Genomic DNA, 17,192 nt, shown 5'->3' on the forward strand with positions numbered 1-17,192 from the left:
CTAAACATGCTGGCTCTTCCTATTACAGTGAGCAATACATTAAAGTTACTATGAGTTGCTGATCCATCCTATAGGAGAACAAATGCTTCCTTAAGCAATATGATATTTTTTTTTAATTTATGCCCCAAGCAATCTGTTGGTTTGAAAACTATGGAGCTAAGTCAGCAATACATTTATTTAAATATATGCTTACTTCTATATCTGTTCAACAAGGCCATAATGCTATTTAATGCTTTAAAGCTGTTTTGCTTTTAGTGTAAGCCCCACTGATTTTAGCAAAAGAGTAATTAAATTAAATGTATCTTAGATCAGCTCCTAAATATCCACAGCAGATGGAAAATAAGGAAAAAAGGAAACAATTGCAATGACTGGAAAGAATCTTGGTTCTGGAAGGTGGCAAAACAGAGATTAGCTCTCCATTATTTTCGTGGGGTTTTTCAGTATTAATTCTACATTTGTTAGAAACAAGAACTGAGCATGAAAGTAAGAGGATAAAAGAGGGAGGGAAGGAAAGGTGGCATTCTCCATGAAGATGAGTAGAAAAAAATGTGACAGAAGGAGAGAAAATATAGGAGGGCTCATGGAGGACAAACGATTCTGGGGAAAGGGGATTTGCCTGCTCACTTGGAACAGTAAGCTCTCATATAGGACTCTTGTATGGATAACTAACGTTTCATTCCATTTTGTACAATTTTGTTGATATAAAGGCAATATTGACATCTTGATTGCTTTCCTTTGAGATTTTCATTTATTCCTTTGCATCTGTATTCATCTGAAGATTCCTTGCTGTGCGTAATTGCCCTGTCATAAGAAAGGTGCAAACTCCAAACCCAGCAGCTCAGTACTTTAGCAGAAAAGGTTACAAACTGAACTGAGAGAGAACAGTTACAGTGCTCAAACTGGACTCACTTAGGCCTGCGGAGAGCCTGAGAGAAGAAGGTTAACAGGTGTGAGTTGATAACTTTTTATCATAAAACATTTCAGAAGCACATATGTAAAAACTATTCCAGAACTAAATATAAACAAGAGTATGAATGAAAATACCTTGTGAATACATAAATTTTTCCTGGATTCATTTACATTTAAAGGTGTTCTGAAGAGAAAATACCCACTCTGCTCTTAACCATGACTCTGCTTTTCTGTTTCATATAAAGGAAAAACAGAACAAAACCAACAAAACAAAAATAACCCAACAGTAATTTGTCTGGAAATAAGGATGTTAGTCATGGAGTAAAAAGGAAAGGTATGACTCATGGCACATTTCTTTAGGTTATTTTTATGACTGTTTTAGGACCCCTAATCCCTCAGGGTGATGGGAAAGGGATTCAAAAATCCATAGATTTTATTTGTAGTAGATATTCATAGGATGTGCTCACTGATACACAGTCATGTCTTGCACCCAAGAAGTAAAGTAGAGTTTCCTTGGATAAGTTTCCTGTCAGTGTGACCTATTACACTTATCTATGACATTAACTGTCTGAAAACACTGATGGTTTTCTATGTAAGAGATATTTATATAGCTGAAGATGGTATTTGGAGACTTAGAATATTTGCCTGAGGGTAGATCTCATATTAAGATAAACATACAGATAGAGCGAACTACATGGTTTTATTCCCTCAGTCAATAAATGTGTATTTCCATAAAGTCAAGGGCACTGAAACATTGGGCCTATGCCCTAGAGGTCATAGGCAGATTGGAGCTCTGAGACTGCAGGCTGGGTGCCAGTGCTGTACAATTATAGAAAAAAGTGGTGTTAGTCTAGTCAAGTCCTTTGACTCTACCTGTGAGCAATATCGTGGAAAAGTTCTGCAAACCTATTACTTCAAAGTTATTTCTACTGACTACTGTAGTTAAGCCTAGCTCATGACCTGAAGCATGAGGACTTTTCTTCTCTTTTTTTGCCAGCTTCCAAATGCAGTTGTTCGTATTTATGTATTTTTACACTAGGAGGGATTATTGGGATCATCTAACCTGGAATTTTTCCTAAGCCAAAAGACCTGCAGCTGTCGAGCCATGGTTACTTTGAGTCATATCAAAATGTTTAGAAACACATCCAACTCTGAAATAAGTTAGATGAAATGGAGAATGGAGAATTTGCCCTAGCTTTTTACTACAAAACTGCATGATATTTCTCATGTAATTGTTTCTAATGTCAGTGTTCGGTTGTTGACTGATTGTGTGCCTTACCTTGCAAATGAAAAAGCCTTCTATTATCTTCTTTTTTAGGCATTTTTAGATTGTGAACAAGTCATCTCTTATCTTCCCCTAAAAATTCTGAAAAGACCAACTTTCTAGATTCCTTCACAGTGATGCAGACCTTCTGCAAATATCACTAAATTGATCCATTGACTTGTAGAATGGATGAACAGCTTGTGTAAAAAAAAAAAGTAACCATCTGATTTGTACACATTTTGCATGTATACTGCTTGCCAAGCAACACTGTAAGGGGAAAGTATATATGACTCTGTCAATAAATAAACTTGTTTAAACACTGGATTCATTTTAAATAGAAATCTGTATTTTAACATGTGTAAGTGGAAAAAAAAAATTCCACCAGCCAGATCATTCGTGGTAGAAGCTGGTATGTTTTCCCTTACTTCCTTGGTACTAGGGTGATTTACACCACCCAAGGATCTTGCCCATCTGGTTTCCATGTTTGCACAGAATTCTTGAAACCTTAAAACTACGTGGTGTTTAATGATTAACCAAATCAGACACTTACAAATCACATGCGCGCTACTGAATCACTAGACTCTGTCCTCACACAACATAAACTGTGTAAACTTCATTTATCATGCAGTGAAAGTACAAGCCTGTGAGTGCTGCTGACAGAATGGTAATATGTTTGAATGCAGCCATTCTCTAATCAAACAGTGGAGAAACCCTGGGGAAAAAAATTAGATTGAACTTTTTCCATTTCAAACTGTTTTTATACACTTGTCTCACAGAATACTGCATGAGAATGGGAGCCCTTGGAATTTATGCTTATTGCAAAGACTATTACAGATGTTTTTAAAAAGCCACGAATGTGATGGTTGTATATAATATGAAAATGACCCCTTCCTCTTTTTATGCTTAAATTTCTAATTGACACTTTTCAGTCACAATAAATTAAGATTGCTGAATCCATTCCTGATTCATGGACTTCATAATTTATCTTTTACCATTTTGATTTATGGGGGAAAAAAATATCTGGTTTTCTGTAGATATTAGCCTGATTTAGCCAACTAGCCAGAAATTAATTTGTTAGGGTCGTAAAACCTTGATAATGAACCAAGTATAGGATATTCCCATCTCACTTGCTTTTATGGCAAAGACCTGTAACTCTTAGTACTGTCAGAATACTGTCTGAGAAAAATTAAACCATAATAAATGCATTACATACCTTTTAAACAGATAAGACTTTCAGGTTGGATGCTAAAGCCCATTCATATTGTGCATCCTGGCATTAAAATTTTTGATTTAATGATTTTCTTGGGAAGGCACTTAACTGACTTTAATGTTTCTGTAGGTGATTACCTCCTTGCAATTTCTGAGAGAAATTTCCTTGAGACATACTGTTGACTTGGCACTGTGATAACAAAGGCAGGGTTTTTATAAAGCTTTCAGGCAGAACTGCTAATACATAGAGTTACAAAGTGCACCATTCAATGTTGGTGTACTTCCAATTAGTAAAAAGTTGTCCCAAAAGCATGTCATTAAACATTGGGCTTTTTTTTCTTCCTTCTTTTCTTCTTAGTGTTCTCTCTCTTTCTTGCACATTTATATAAATATTCACCCTTTGCATAGCTATACTTAAGCATGGTCTTAATCTTTTTTTGTTATTAAACTTCAAAACAAACCTTCTAGACCTCTTTTGAGGGAAGGGTGATATCTTGCAGCAGATGGAAGCTGAATCCAGGCCTGAAAGACTTTTAAAATCTTTTTTAAAATGAAGAAGTAATAGCAATCTGAATGAAACTCATTCATGAAACAATGAGTGAATTGTCACTCCTTCTCTTTGGGGAAGTTAAAACCAGAGAGTACATTTACTTTTCATATTTGATAAAGGAGAAATCATGCTTCTATTGTCAACTCTATGGAAGAGTTGAAATAAAAAAAAAAAATCTTGGCTCTCAAAAAGCACCATTCTTCTATTTTCCTTACTTAATACCAGGTTATATTCAAGCTTTGAGCAGCCTCCTTTTCAGTGGATCAGAAGTGAATTATGTTTGGGAAGCCCACAATATCTTCCTGTAGTTAGGCTATGGGTATTGAATATAATAGAAATGGAAATTTCATAGTGGAAGACTCAGTGAAGCTCAGTTATCATTGCAGTTCTTATACGGAGAAGGGAAAACGTCGGTGGGACAGGAGAAGCGTGTGGGAGTTTAATGTTTCACCACAGTGAGCACTGAAAGGTTAAGGGGTAAAGAAACGATAGTGATCTGATGCAGCAGGAATGCTGAGAGATGTCTTCTGCTTTTGTGTTAGCATGCTGTTATTCCATGTCTTGATCTTCATTTTGTCTGTAAAACACCCATTTGCCGATGACAACACAGCTTAATCTTTAATATGTCACTTAACGAAAAAGTCTCACCAAAAATAAACTCATAAGACCACATAATATTCTTAAAAGCTGTGGCATGTTTTATCCTCACTTTATATACAGCTTAGGAACTAAAAACCTAGGACTGATTTACAATGTAATGTATATTCACTTAAGAAGTGCAACTGAGATTTAGAATTATTTCTCATTCATTCCTATATACTTCAGTGCAGTAATTGTTTCTATCTTTTTTTATCTATGTCAAGTTTTTTTTATCCTAGCCTGGAGGTTTCTCAGCATGGTTCATATAATACTGATGGCTGGAGATTTTTTTTGTTTTGTTTTTGCCTCTGGATGATTTAATTAATTTTAAAAGCTGTAAAGACTTCCTGGAAGCTAGTTACCCAGGCTGCTAGAAAGTATATTGTTCAGTTAGATTATTGTTATTAATAACCATTTATTAATTCATACCACAACCTTGTGGACTGGTGTCACTATCTATAAGCTGGCAATATTTCATGATGGGTTTGGGATCAGCCAGAACTTCTAAGAACGAGGTGTTGTTGCAATATGAAAGATGTTTTTAAAATGAGAGATGTTTTGAAGACTCAGAACACATAGAATTATTCAAGTCTGGCCCTTCCTAACATTTTCCAAGAAGATTCAAAAGCAAATACAAAGGCAGGAGGATTTCATCTTATATTGCTCTGTTGTTCAAGTTTCTGTAAAATTTCCTTAGAAATTACAATTGGGAGTTAACTCAGGCAACTTTAAAATAGTGTCTGTTTAACAATAACATCTAATAAACTACAACAGATTACATCATAAAAAAGTAATGAAAGATATGCAGAAATCTTCACATTAAAAGGAAACTTGCAGATGACAGGAATAATCCAAAATTGCTGGGACAGAAAAGTTAAAATATTACTTGTTTTTATAAATTTTCTTTAAGGTTCCGTATCAGGACTAAATCTTGATGCAAATATTTATTGGAAAGCTTTCAATAGAGATAAAAATCATACAAAAAGGCCTTTTTTTTTTTTTTAAATATTAACCATTTTCAGTTTGATTTGGTTTCATTTAAACAGAAATGAAATTAATTAATAGAGCATAGTTGGAACTGTTCAGGATTCTTCCCTGTCAATTACTTTTTGTTCTGAATGTTTTTCACTAGAATATCTGACAAGTAAAAAAAAAAATTAAAATAAAATAAAAAATTGTGAGATCCAACTCCCTGATTCAATCACAATGAAACAAATTAAATGAAATCACTAGTCTAGGTCTTAGTAAACTGGGATATGGGTTGAATCTTATCTTACCCTAGCTTCTGACTACAATATTAATCAATGCATAGAAAATCATTGTATTCCTGATATCTTTTATAATTATTTACAGGGCACTTCCAGTATGTTAGAATGTCTTAAAAAGAGCGAGAAAAAGAGCTATTCTGCTCTGAAGAATCTGCAAATGGATTTGACAATGACTGAATGAGGAAAGTGTGGATGAAATGGAATTCAAGACAATGACTGAGATGATGTTTTATTAGCTATTTTAACCTTGCTTTTCTCACAAGTACTGTCTTTCCTGCTTTTTTACCGTTGCTAAATTCAACAGGAAGGAAGAGTCAACAGAGTTCAATGGGTTCTGTAGAAGTAGTAAATGGGGAAAGAGATACCTAAGTGAGAAGAACTGAGGTAAAGTCCTAACTGTGTAGTTATTATGCAGGACGATACAGAGAAGAATGAATTGGAGAAGAATAAAAATGGAATTAACTGAGTTAATTGCCTGAAGCACAAAGAAGTATGAGGAAAAACATATGAGAACATATATGAGGTAAGAAAGAGAGATTGTGTAAAACATGGATTGCAAAAACCATACAGGAGCTTAAATTTCTGACAAAGCTTAAGTCAAAGCAGTGAAAATACTTAACCAGTATTAATACTTAACCATACCTGATGTCTTTCAAGGGAGCAGAAAGAAAGAGGAAGACTACGAAGCCACTTTTCAGATAACTAACCAGAATTGAAGTTGTTTGGCAATTGACATTTTGCTATTTGGATAAACTTCTGTGAACTTAAGAAGAAGAAAAATTCAGCTTCTTGAGTCAAACTAAGTACTTTGTATCTGTTCAAAGTATGCAGGATGGATGTGCTTCAAACTCAGACACAGGTTACTGTGAGTATATATAATACATAATAATATATTATGTAAGACATACATTCACATATAACCTGACTTTGCAGCAGTATTTTCGTTGAATATTCTGCCCCCAACACTCTTGATTGTCACATTTAGATTGTGCACATATCTGTCCATTATGTTTACCTATGACAAGATTTACTTATGATATAATTCTGGCATCAGAAGTGCCTAATAAGAGTGAAAGCGCCAGACTCTAAGAAAGCAGAGTCTCTGAGGGGAAAGTTTTTCCTACAAGGTTTCAATTTACCTAACATTTAAGTGTGTACTTCTGGTCCAGTGTGTGCTTAAATGCCTTCTTAAATGAGGATCTATAAATATATACATTATCCAATACCCATGACTATGTAAAAGCTGTTTCTTTGTTTCTTTTTTTTTTAATTATTATTCTTCTGTGCTTCCCAAATATAACATCTCCCTTACCTTTCGTTGTTGGCAATCCCCTTGGCTAAAGCCACACCTCCTGCTTTTCACAAGAGAAATCAGAAAGTTACTAGTCTCTTATACTGCCTATTACACCATCCTATTGTGCTTACAATTAATATAATTTAAATTTAACCGCACATCCATAATTCCTCAGCCTAACAGATGGTCCCCAAAGCTAACAGATGTCATCTTATTTATTCCTTACTTGATATAATATTTGTGACATAACCATTAGCTTCTGTAGAAATAATTTTGATGTCAAAAAACAGAGAATAAAGATTTAACAATAGGAAGAAAAAAACCACCACCCACAAATACATTAATTCGTCATCTGAAAGTAAGACCTGTGTTCTCCTGCATTTATATTAAAGACTAAGAACAATTCAGGAACTCATTCTAGTTTAGACAATTCAAGTAAGCACATCATGAAAGTTAAGCCCTGTTGAATTCAGAGCTTCAGCTTTACTGAAAGGAGGGCTAAAAATGAAGGAAAGAAAGAAGTGTAAAATACAAAGGAGAAATTAGTTGTCAAGGATATTTTTCTGATGTTCTATTGTGTGCTCCGCTTCTCTTTGGGATCCTTTTTCAGGGCTAATTTTAGAAAGTCAGCTCAAGTTAGAATTATTTACAATGCTCAGTATCTATATACTAGCTTTAAACTGCAATCATTTGGAAGTGATTGTCTTGGATGTTATGGACAGACATAGAAATAACATATTTTTGAAAAATATTGAAAAAATATATATGATTAATGTTCAAGTTTACATCTTTTCTACTGCAAGAGACTTCTGTCCTTTTCGAAACTCTCCTGCGTAGCTTTGGGCTTGAACAGGAAATGCCAAATGCTTATGCAATAGGCTGGCAATGCCATTTTTATTTTTATCAGTAGAAGAAGAGATTACTTAGAAAACACTTGTAGAAAAGTTATGTAGCTGCTGTTTTGGATAAATTTGTTTTCTGAAGAAAGATATTATGACATCTTATTTTCTTGTTATTTTCATTTACTTATTTTTGCTTTTACCCAAAGTACATGTCTTCTAAGATATGAATGGGATGATCAGAAGAATGTATATTGTAGTTGTATTTATGCTTACACATGCTAGGTTATAATGCTATTAATAAAAGGGATGGATGGGGGTTTATTCTCTTGTCCTGAAAAGCCTTCTGTGCTTTCTGTTTGCCTGTTGCATATTGTCTGGTCTGGAGCCTGAGTCTGTCACAGTTTTCCATGAAAGAAACTTGTGATTTTGGAGAAACACTGGGTTATCCTACACGATGTGCCCAGGGACAAGCCAGTCATTCTGAGCACATTTAGCAATAAATTGGTGGGGTAAACCCCCTTTAAGCAAGAATTCATGTTTAAAGATTGCAGACAGCACCATAGGTACTGATATAGACTAATGGAACAACATAACAATGAAACTAATATAACACAATTTAATGTGGATGGCATTATTTTACTTAGAAAGATTCAGATCCCTTAATGGGTTTACTAACACCTCCTTAGTTTTTTCCTTCCTGCTGCTCCATTCATCTAATAATTTTAGTATTCTCCTTCCTTTCTCCTTTATGTGTTTCATATATTGTATTCATCTTTTATACAATATGCTAATGTTGTCCTTCACTAGTCCCTGCTTTAAACTCCAAGTAAGATATTGCTAGCATCCTACCCTTGCTAATACAGGGGCAATATTTTTGATTCAGACAACCTCCTTCACATACCAACTCCATTCAGTCTTCCACCAAAGAATGCCAATAATAATAATAATATTAACAATAACACTTTATATTGCTCCCCCTTTATCAGATAAGCTTTATTGCTTGGTGTTATATGCTGAGTGCTGACAGACAACAGGAACTGGGCTTACAGAATGTGTGAAATCACTTTACCGCATATCTGGAAAGTCACTTATTAGAAGTGCTTTCTTTGCTATAAAACACTCTTTTCATGGAACATCAACTATTTGAATATTATTCTATATAATACTTGGTTTCCTGGTATAGCATGATGTGATCTATGTACTTATTTTCTTACAGAAAAGAGTGAATGTACTGAGAAGCAATCTGTTGATGCAGTAAAGATACGTGATAGCTCAGTAAATATTACAGAGCTAAGGTAGGGAAACAGCTCAAGAGTGCAGAATATAGCGGAAAGATCCGGTGGGTCTGCAAACAGTTGACACATGTGGTGTTTAAATATTGAAATCGTTGAGAACTTTTGTCACATTCCCATCAGCTTCAGTAATGACTGGACCAGGGTCTGTTCCTAGTTTTAGTCACTCTCCTGTTGATATGTATACATTTTTTGAATGTCCCTTTAGAAAGTTCGTCAGTAAGAGTACAGATAGTCCCGTTGGTATTGATAGTCTTTTTATTCTTTTTTTTTTGCTATCTATTACCTCTTAGTGAGAGATTTTAGAAATACCTATCAATTAGGCTCTTTTTAGTTCTCCTTTAATTTAAATTCCTCACTTACTCATAAACTTGAACATTTTAAGAATTTTATTTTTACCAAGCAGGCTTTCTTGTGATGTAAAATAAAATATCTTTTATTTTTTCTATTTTTTTTTCTATCTCCCTTAATCTGAAAATCTTCAAATCAGGACTGAAGGGTAGATTCTTTTCTCTGTCCTCCCCAAATATTAAAGCTGTTGCAATGCCTGAGCTTTATATGTCTTACTTCCTAGTGAATTAAAGCCTTCAGTCTTCTGTATCATGTCTGCAATGAATTGAGTGGCTCACAAAAGCCATTAGGAAATGCTGAGTATTTCTTATAAGCTAGGCAATAGGAAATTTTGAATAGAAGGTTATGACTGAAATCCTCAGTTCATAATCCCTAGCCCTTACGTGTATATAGGTACATTGCCCTCTTCTCACTAACTAAAAGCTGGCATAGAACTCACTTGTCATAATACAACCAAGGTCAGTATCTCCTGACAAAGGGGAAAACCCTTTGTGGTGGAAACTTTTATTCTTTTTCTGAGGAAGGCTTTCTACATCTTTTTTGCCCATACTACTTTGCAAGTAGAGGCTCTGGTCTCGCTCTAAAAGGACAACCTGGAACAGCCACTCAAATCTTCCTGCTTAAGCAGCTTTATTTCTCATGGAGTAATTAGTTATTTGGCTTCTAGCGTATCTGTAGCACTTTATCAAGTAGACATGAACACCTAGTTCATGAATGCTGCTATGTCTTAAGTTTGCTTAGAGTCAGACAGTTTTTGGTTGTGCCCAGAGGTAAATATTCGGGGCACCTAAGGACCTCTACTAACAAGGTAATTCATACTGTGAGTTTGAGGATTTAATTTTTTAATTCAATACCTCTATGTCTTCAGATTTTTTATACCCTTTAGAAAATCATCATGAAAGAGGATTTTGTTGGATTTTTTTGAAAGTCTCTGTTGTGATTTAAGGCTGGCCAGCAACTAGGCACCATGCAGCTGCTTGCTCACCCCGCACACAGTGGGATGGGGGAAAGTGTAGGGTTTAGGGATTATTCTGTGTGGGGCCCAGACGATAGAACACCAATATGGTTTTTAAAGTCGTCACTTTATTGAGCTTAGCTGATCATTTTTATACAATTCTCTAAGTTGTTTAGAAACTCTGACTGGTTGCTGCATGCAAGCATTTGGTGTCCACGCGCACAAGCATAAACGGTGATAGGTTACATCGGTACTGTCCACGCGCACAAACGTAAGATAAAGTTAGTTATACCCGCTCGGTACACGCACATAAACATAGGACGTAATTGGCCGTATTAATTAGAGCATGCAGGACTTGTCTTAGTCCGATTGGTCGAGATAAGCCCCTGAATTGAGGTTGTTTGTGCCAAGTTCCCTTTATCGTGGAATGTGCACCTGTGTTTTTCTAATTGGGATCTTTCTTTTTCTATCTTCTTGTTTATTCTCTTCAAGGCCTTCTAAAAGCATCTGGAACGCTCCTGTGACCATGAGCTACTTTTTGGCCCAATAACTAAATTCCCTATAACTGAACCCTACAGGAAAGAATCGGAAAAAAAAGTAAAACTTGTGGGTTGAGATAAGAATGATTTAGTAACTAAAGTAAAATAAAATTTAATACTAACAAGAATAATAAAAACATAATAATAATAGTAATGAAAAGGAATATAATAAATATAGTAATAATAATAATAAAAAAAAAACAAAGAAGAAAAGACAAGTGATGCACAATGCAATTGCTCACCACCTGCTGACCAATGCCTGAGCAGTGATCCGCCCCCCTAGCCAGCTTCCCCCAGTTTATATACTGGGCATGATGTTCTATAGTATGGACTATCCCTTATTTGAGATCAGCTGTCCTGGCTGTGCTCCCGCCCAGCTTCTTGTGCACCTGCTCGCTGGTGGAGCATGTGAAACTGAAAAATCCATAACTTAGGATAAGCGCTACTTAGCAACAACTAAAACATCAGTGTGTTATCAACATTATTCTCACACTAAAACCAAAACACACTGTACCAGCTACTAGGAAGAAAATTAACTCTATCCCAGCCAAAAGCAGGACAGTGTCACATTACTTCCAGTTTCCAGTCACATTATTTAGCCCATTTAGGGGCAAAATTCCATAGCATTAAAAATATATATCGTAGCATATAACATTTTTTTTGGGATGTTACAAGGACCATCTGTGGAGACATGTATCTATGAATATCTGATAGTTTAGGACAGAAGTGGAGTCCCAGGGAATTTTCTTGTATTCTGAAAGAAGAGCAAGTGAGATGGGAGAAGAGGTGAAAGAGTAATGACAAAACCTCCTAAAGATGAGGAATGAAAGCACAAGATAACTGAAAAAAGTTCAGGAGTCAACAGCAGGAAGATTGTCGGGAACCCATGAACTACTAGAGAAAGGCAAAAATTAAGAGTGGGCAAACAGACGATCTGGTATGAGACATACATGTTATAATACCAGTAAGATGAATAGCTAGGAAGAATGCTATAATAGAAAAATAGGTAAGTGGAGAAGCATAACAAATGAGATACAGAACAGGAATAGCAATGGAAAGCAGATGGTAAGGAAATGTTGTGCCAGCTTGATAGCCAACAAAGTCTGGTGGTGCAACTAGAGATTGTGACCACTGAGAAGTGCTGTCATACCAGTCAACACAGTAAAAGAATAGATATTTGTGAAACAGAATTTACAACATTCTTGATTTAAACAGGGACTTTACTGGGAACTTTCTTGTCCGTAAACTTCAACTATAAAATATAATAAATACAAAATGCAAATAGCTGATAACATTCATAGTGTGAAGAAACACAAGACTAAAGCTCACACTAATAACTGATGTCCTTTTCAGCTAGGCTCAAACACTTGCAAAATTTAATGAATATGAGGTACGCATCTTCCTGTAGTATATTTGTATGTTGGCAGGATGTCATTGTACCACCAGCCCCCCTGGCTGATACCTCTAGGAACTGCAGTTAGTGAAAACTCCATCCAAATGGAGCTTCGGAGAGGACGGGTGAGGACAGAGCCAGGAATGCCTTGGCCTCATGAGCTAGGATAATTTCTTCTAGCGGCTTTGGAAGTGATAGACAAAATTCTCTGAAAAGACACTCTATTACCCCCTAGATGTAGTTACAGCCACTGAGGGGGTCAGAACTTCAGATTGTTTTCCACAGAAATCCTGGTGCCAATGAACCCCCTCTGTGGACAAAAATTATATGCTAAAGGACAGAGGAAGACTAAACAAAATTTTCAGGCATAGTAACTTAGTCAGAGGAAGACTTTTAATGGTTATGCCAATGAAACACCACAGGGCAGGAAGTATCTTCTTTTTAGGACTCGGAGTGGCACTAACTTCATCTTTACAATGGGTATGGCTTCACCTGGGCTAGCCACTCCCTTGTCAGTGGCAAGAGTAAGAGCTTTTAAGGCATGATTTATCTCATCCTAAAGTACATTTCTAAAAGAGATCCCCAAACATGCCTGTTTCCTATGTAAATTGCTTAATAATAATAATGACAACACTTAATTTTCTTTTCAACAAGTTTCACTCTGAAAATGTGGTGTAATAACACTTTACTATTTCTTGACGATAAATAAACATTTGTAAATTATTTTAGGTTCTTTAAATTAAAGTTTAAAAAAAATTACAAAAGTCAAGAATTATGCATCAGTCTGCAGAGCTTATGGATTACAAGAATGCCCAGACAAAAGCTGTTCATTTTTTAAGAGAAAGAGTGTGCTGACAGAAATCTGCCAATGCAATTAATCTAAAGGTTTTTTTATATAGCTTATGTTTTCTAGTCACCCAGATCTAAGAAGCAATACAAAACATTTTGAAACATACATTCTGGTCCACCATATAGATGCAACCAATTTACAGTAAATCTACTTCAAAAGAATCAGTACCTTTCTTTTTAGTCTGTGCAGTTCCTGTTTTGTGGATAGATGTTTTTATTTCCCTGCTGATGTTTATGTACCTGTTCTGTAACTGTATTATAGTTTCATTGCTGTAATCCATTGACTTTAATGGAGTTATTCTTTTAATGGAGTTATTCCTAGAGTTATTCCTACACAAGTATAGTCTGTAAAGCCTGTATGATTTCTCTTCATCTATAATTTAAAGAAATCTTTATAGTCATTGTGCATATTCAAAAAGAAAAGAATTTGTGGGGGCAGAAGGAAATCATACTATACATACATAGCAAATTGAAAGGCATGAATGGGTAATCAACTTTGAATCAAAATTACATAGCTGTACGAGGCATGAGTCTACATTCATGGATACACTCTCCTTGCTTTGCACTCTTCCAGCATGCCAAAGAAGCCACAAGCCTGGCAGGTGAAGCTGGGTTCGTAACTGCTTTGCATCAGAGTACAGCAGTTGGAGCACCCTGGCACAGCTGCCCCTTCTCTGATGCAAACTGATGCAAGAAGAGAAACTTCATAGAAATGTCTCAGACTTACATTGGGAAGACCAGACCCACAGTTGATGCAAATACGTTGCTTAGTGTAAATCATGGGTTAGGAAGAGCTGGATGGACTTACGTGTGACTTACCTCAGTTTCAGATCTAGCCTCAGATCCTGGGTTGTGAAATTATGAATAGAGACAATGTACTGATGACAGTCAACAGCAGCATCTAGTAGGAAGATAACTCAAAACTAGTTGTCACTTCTCGTCATTATTTTGCTAAATAATGACAGTCCTCATGAGCTGCCAAGACAAGGTGAGCTATGCCATGAAAAACAAACATAACACACGGCATCACTGAAGGTTCTATTAAAAAGAGTTGTCCTTTTCTTTATCTCCTCTTTATGATTTTTGTTAGCAATGGCCAAAAAGGATCATTGCAGCCACACTTCATAGGCATTCAGCAAAGAAGTGCCATTCAAAGTTAAATTCCTGCTGCGCTATTTTTTGCTTGGCATAGTGTTCTGAAACACTATTTTCAAATTTTGTTAGTTTTGCTTTCATGTATTTTGTTACTCAACTTACACTATAGTACTTGCAGTGTTTACATAATGCCTGACCTTTTTTTACTGTTCACATTTTACATCTTTGTGATTCACTTGGACGTTTTCATTGCGTGTTTTTTCATATCCCCTCCCGATAAACAATATTTTATTGATTCAGCTGCAGATTTTAGTGCCTCAAAATGTACAAATATAGCCTATGTGTTGCAGTATGTAGTCTGATGTTCCAAATAGATATTTTACGGATCCAGCTGCACACTGTGGTGATCCAGTTGGATTCTTGATTTTCAATAAAATTGGTAGTTACACTATGTTCTGTGTTAATTAAACTGATTACAGTATTTTCATAATCAGTTTGAGGAAACAAGCTAAAAAAATCAAACCTAAAACCTAAGATTTTTTTCATAGTGTGCAATACTACACCCAGAGGTTTTAAGTAAGTTGAGCAAATTTTCTTAGTTATAATAAAAATATGACAACAGAGCATCACTTTGCCATAAATATGTTGGGAGGCATACGGATTCAGGCAGGCTGTCTAGTGTACTGCATTTTGCCAAGAGTTTTGTAGGTAATTCAGGCTACCAGAAGACTTTCTGGTCTTTCTTAAGCACAGAATTTACAAGACTTACAGATTTATTTAACATATCCAGCATATGTTAACGGTGTCTCTTAAATATTCTGCTAATGGAGAAAATTCCCATTTCTATTTAGGAATTCTATTATATTGGGATGCTGTGCACTACAACAGTGATCTAAGGGTTTCTTTTTAAAGAATTACCACACCTTAAAATGGAATATGTATTTACAGTTTGCTATATGTTTTTACAATTCACATACAGACAATATCAGTGTAAAAGTTATATGAGAGACATATATAAAAATAGAAAAGGGAATCAGAGACGTGAACATTTCCTGCTTTGATCACACTTAAGAATGGAGCGAGTATATCTATTTCAGCTCCAGAGAACTGTTCCTTAATAAAAAGAAACAAATCTCTACAGTCCTTTTCTGCTTCTGAAATATATCGCAGTCTGCAATAGTCCTTTACTTCACTCTGTCTATTAGACTAGTAAAAATGTTTCTTAAACTAATCATAAATTTGCTATAGCCCAAGAGAACCTGTGGAAGGGTAGATGTGCTTTAGCTTAGCTCAGTACTTAGCATGTACAATTCGTGGATCTCTACTGGCAACCCAACTTTCCTCATGTGGATGTCCCTCTACAGACTCCTGTTTTCAAAGAGCAGTTCCTTTAAGATACTTTAGGCAAAAGTTATGAAATAGATTAGTAAGAATAATTTTATGAAGTGGGATGCATCAGGGGCAGTCACTTATCACATGATTTTTTTTTTCACTGTCTCACTAAATGGATGAAACTCATCAACTTTTTTCTTTTTTTCTCATTTCTTCTGAAATTCTTTCCTCCTTATCCTTAATGCTAAGGTTTTAACTGAATATTTCTGCCACTGCATCTTATGAAATTTACACAATTATCACTATAATTTACCACACTACATAATTCAGTCAGTTTTCTTACTTTGAAGGGGCTCTTTATACCGTCTTGCTATCTTGTTGTCAGTATTGGCATTTCTGTTTCTTTCACAGCAACAAGTCTTACTACTTCACTGGGATTATGTCTCTTTTGATAAGAAATACCTGTCTCCCTCCACCTTAAGCATATTTATAATTTACTGTGGTTTCTCTTGTGCTTTTCACTGGATGATCTAAGGTTCAGATTCACTTTTTACCAACATGGGACATTATGGCTCCAGAAGCTTTGTTGATCCACACTAGTGCTGGGTATTATAAGACTTTGGAGATGAAAGCTAAGCTTGTGTCTGATTAGGTGCTGTTTTCTTCTCTTTCTTTATGGATAGTGAAGTTTCTATTTTTTCCCCATTTTCTGTTCCTGAAAACTAGTTTCTAAATGCTTATATGTAAGGCAGGCTTTGTATTTATTTAATGAGTTTTCATGACTTCCTTAAACTTGTATTTTTCATTTTTGTCACAGTCTAGAACTACCTAAGAGGTGAAAAAATTAGCAATGCATTGTTGACCACTGCTTCCTCCCTTTCACCATATCAGTATGTAATTAATAGATATTTTCCTAAAGCTCCTTCCTTTGTGCTTCTGCAAGTTCCATAGTTTACTGGTGGTACAATACCAGAGTGATACCGAACTTGCTAAATAAAGCTTTCCCTATGCAGATTGTAATATAAAAAGTTGATGTGGAAATAGGGTGCTGAAAACAGATAGGCTTTGTCCCTCCTGCCTGCACAGTTAAAAGGATACTTTACAGTCTTTTGCTGCCTTATGCTAATTTTACAGACTTTCACTAGGCATAAAAACCTGCTTGATATGAAACTTCTTCTAAAGGTGGATGCAATTTGTCAAAGATGGCGATTGCAGCTGGTGGAGGCTCCTGGGATGTCGTTCACTGCCTTGCCTCCATAGCAGTTCAAGCACATTTTCCATTTTCATCAATTTTGGTTGCCTCTGGGTCTCCATTTCAGCAACTTCCAGATATTTTTTCGGGCCACCTCCTGATTCTGATTCTTCAGCTTTAATTCCTGTTGCTTCTGTTACATTGTGATTTGTGCTAACA

This window comes from Haliaeetus albicilla, chromosome 15 (assembly GCF_947461875.1).
Source record: "Haliaeetus albicilla chromosome 15, bHalAlb1.1, whole genome shotgun sequence".
Classification (NCBI taxonomy): domain Eukaryota; kingdom Metazoa; phylum Chordata; class Aves; order Accipitriformes; family Accipitridae; genus Haliaeetus; species Haliaeetus albicilla.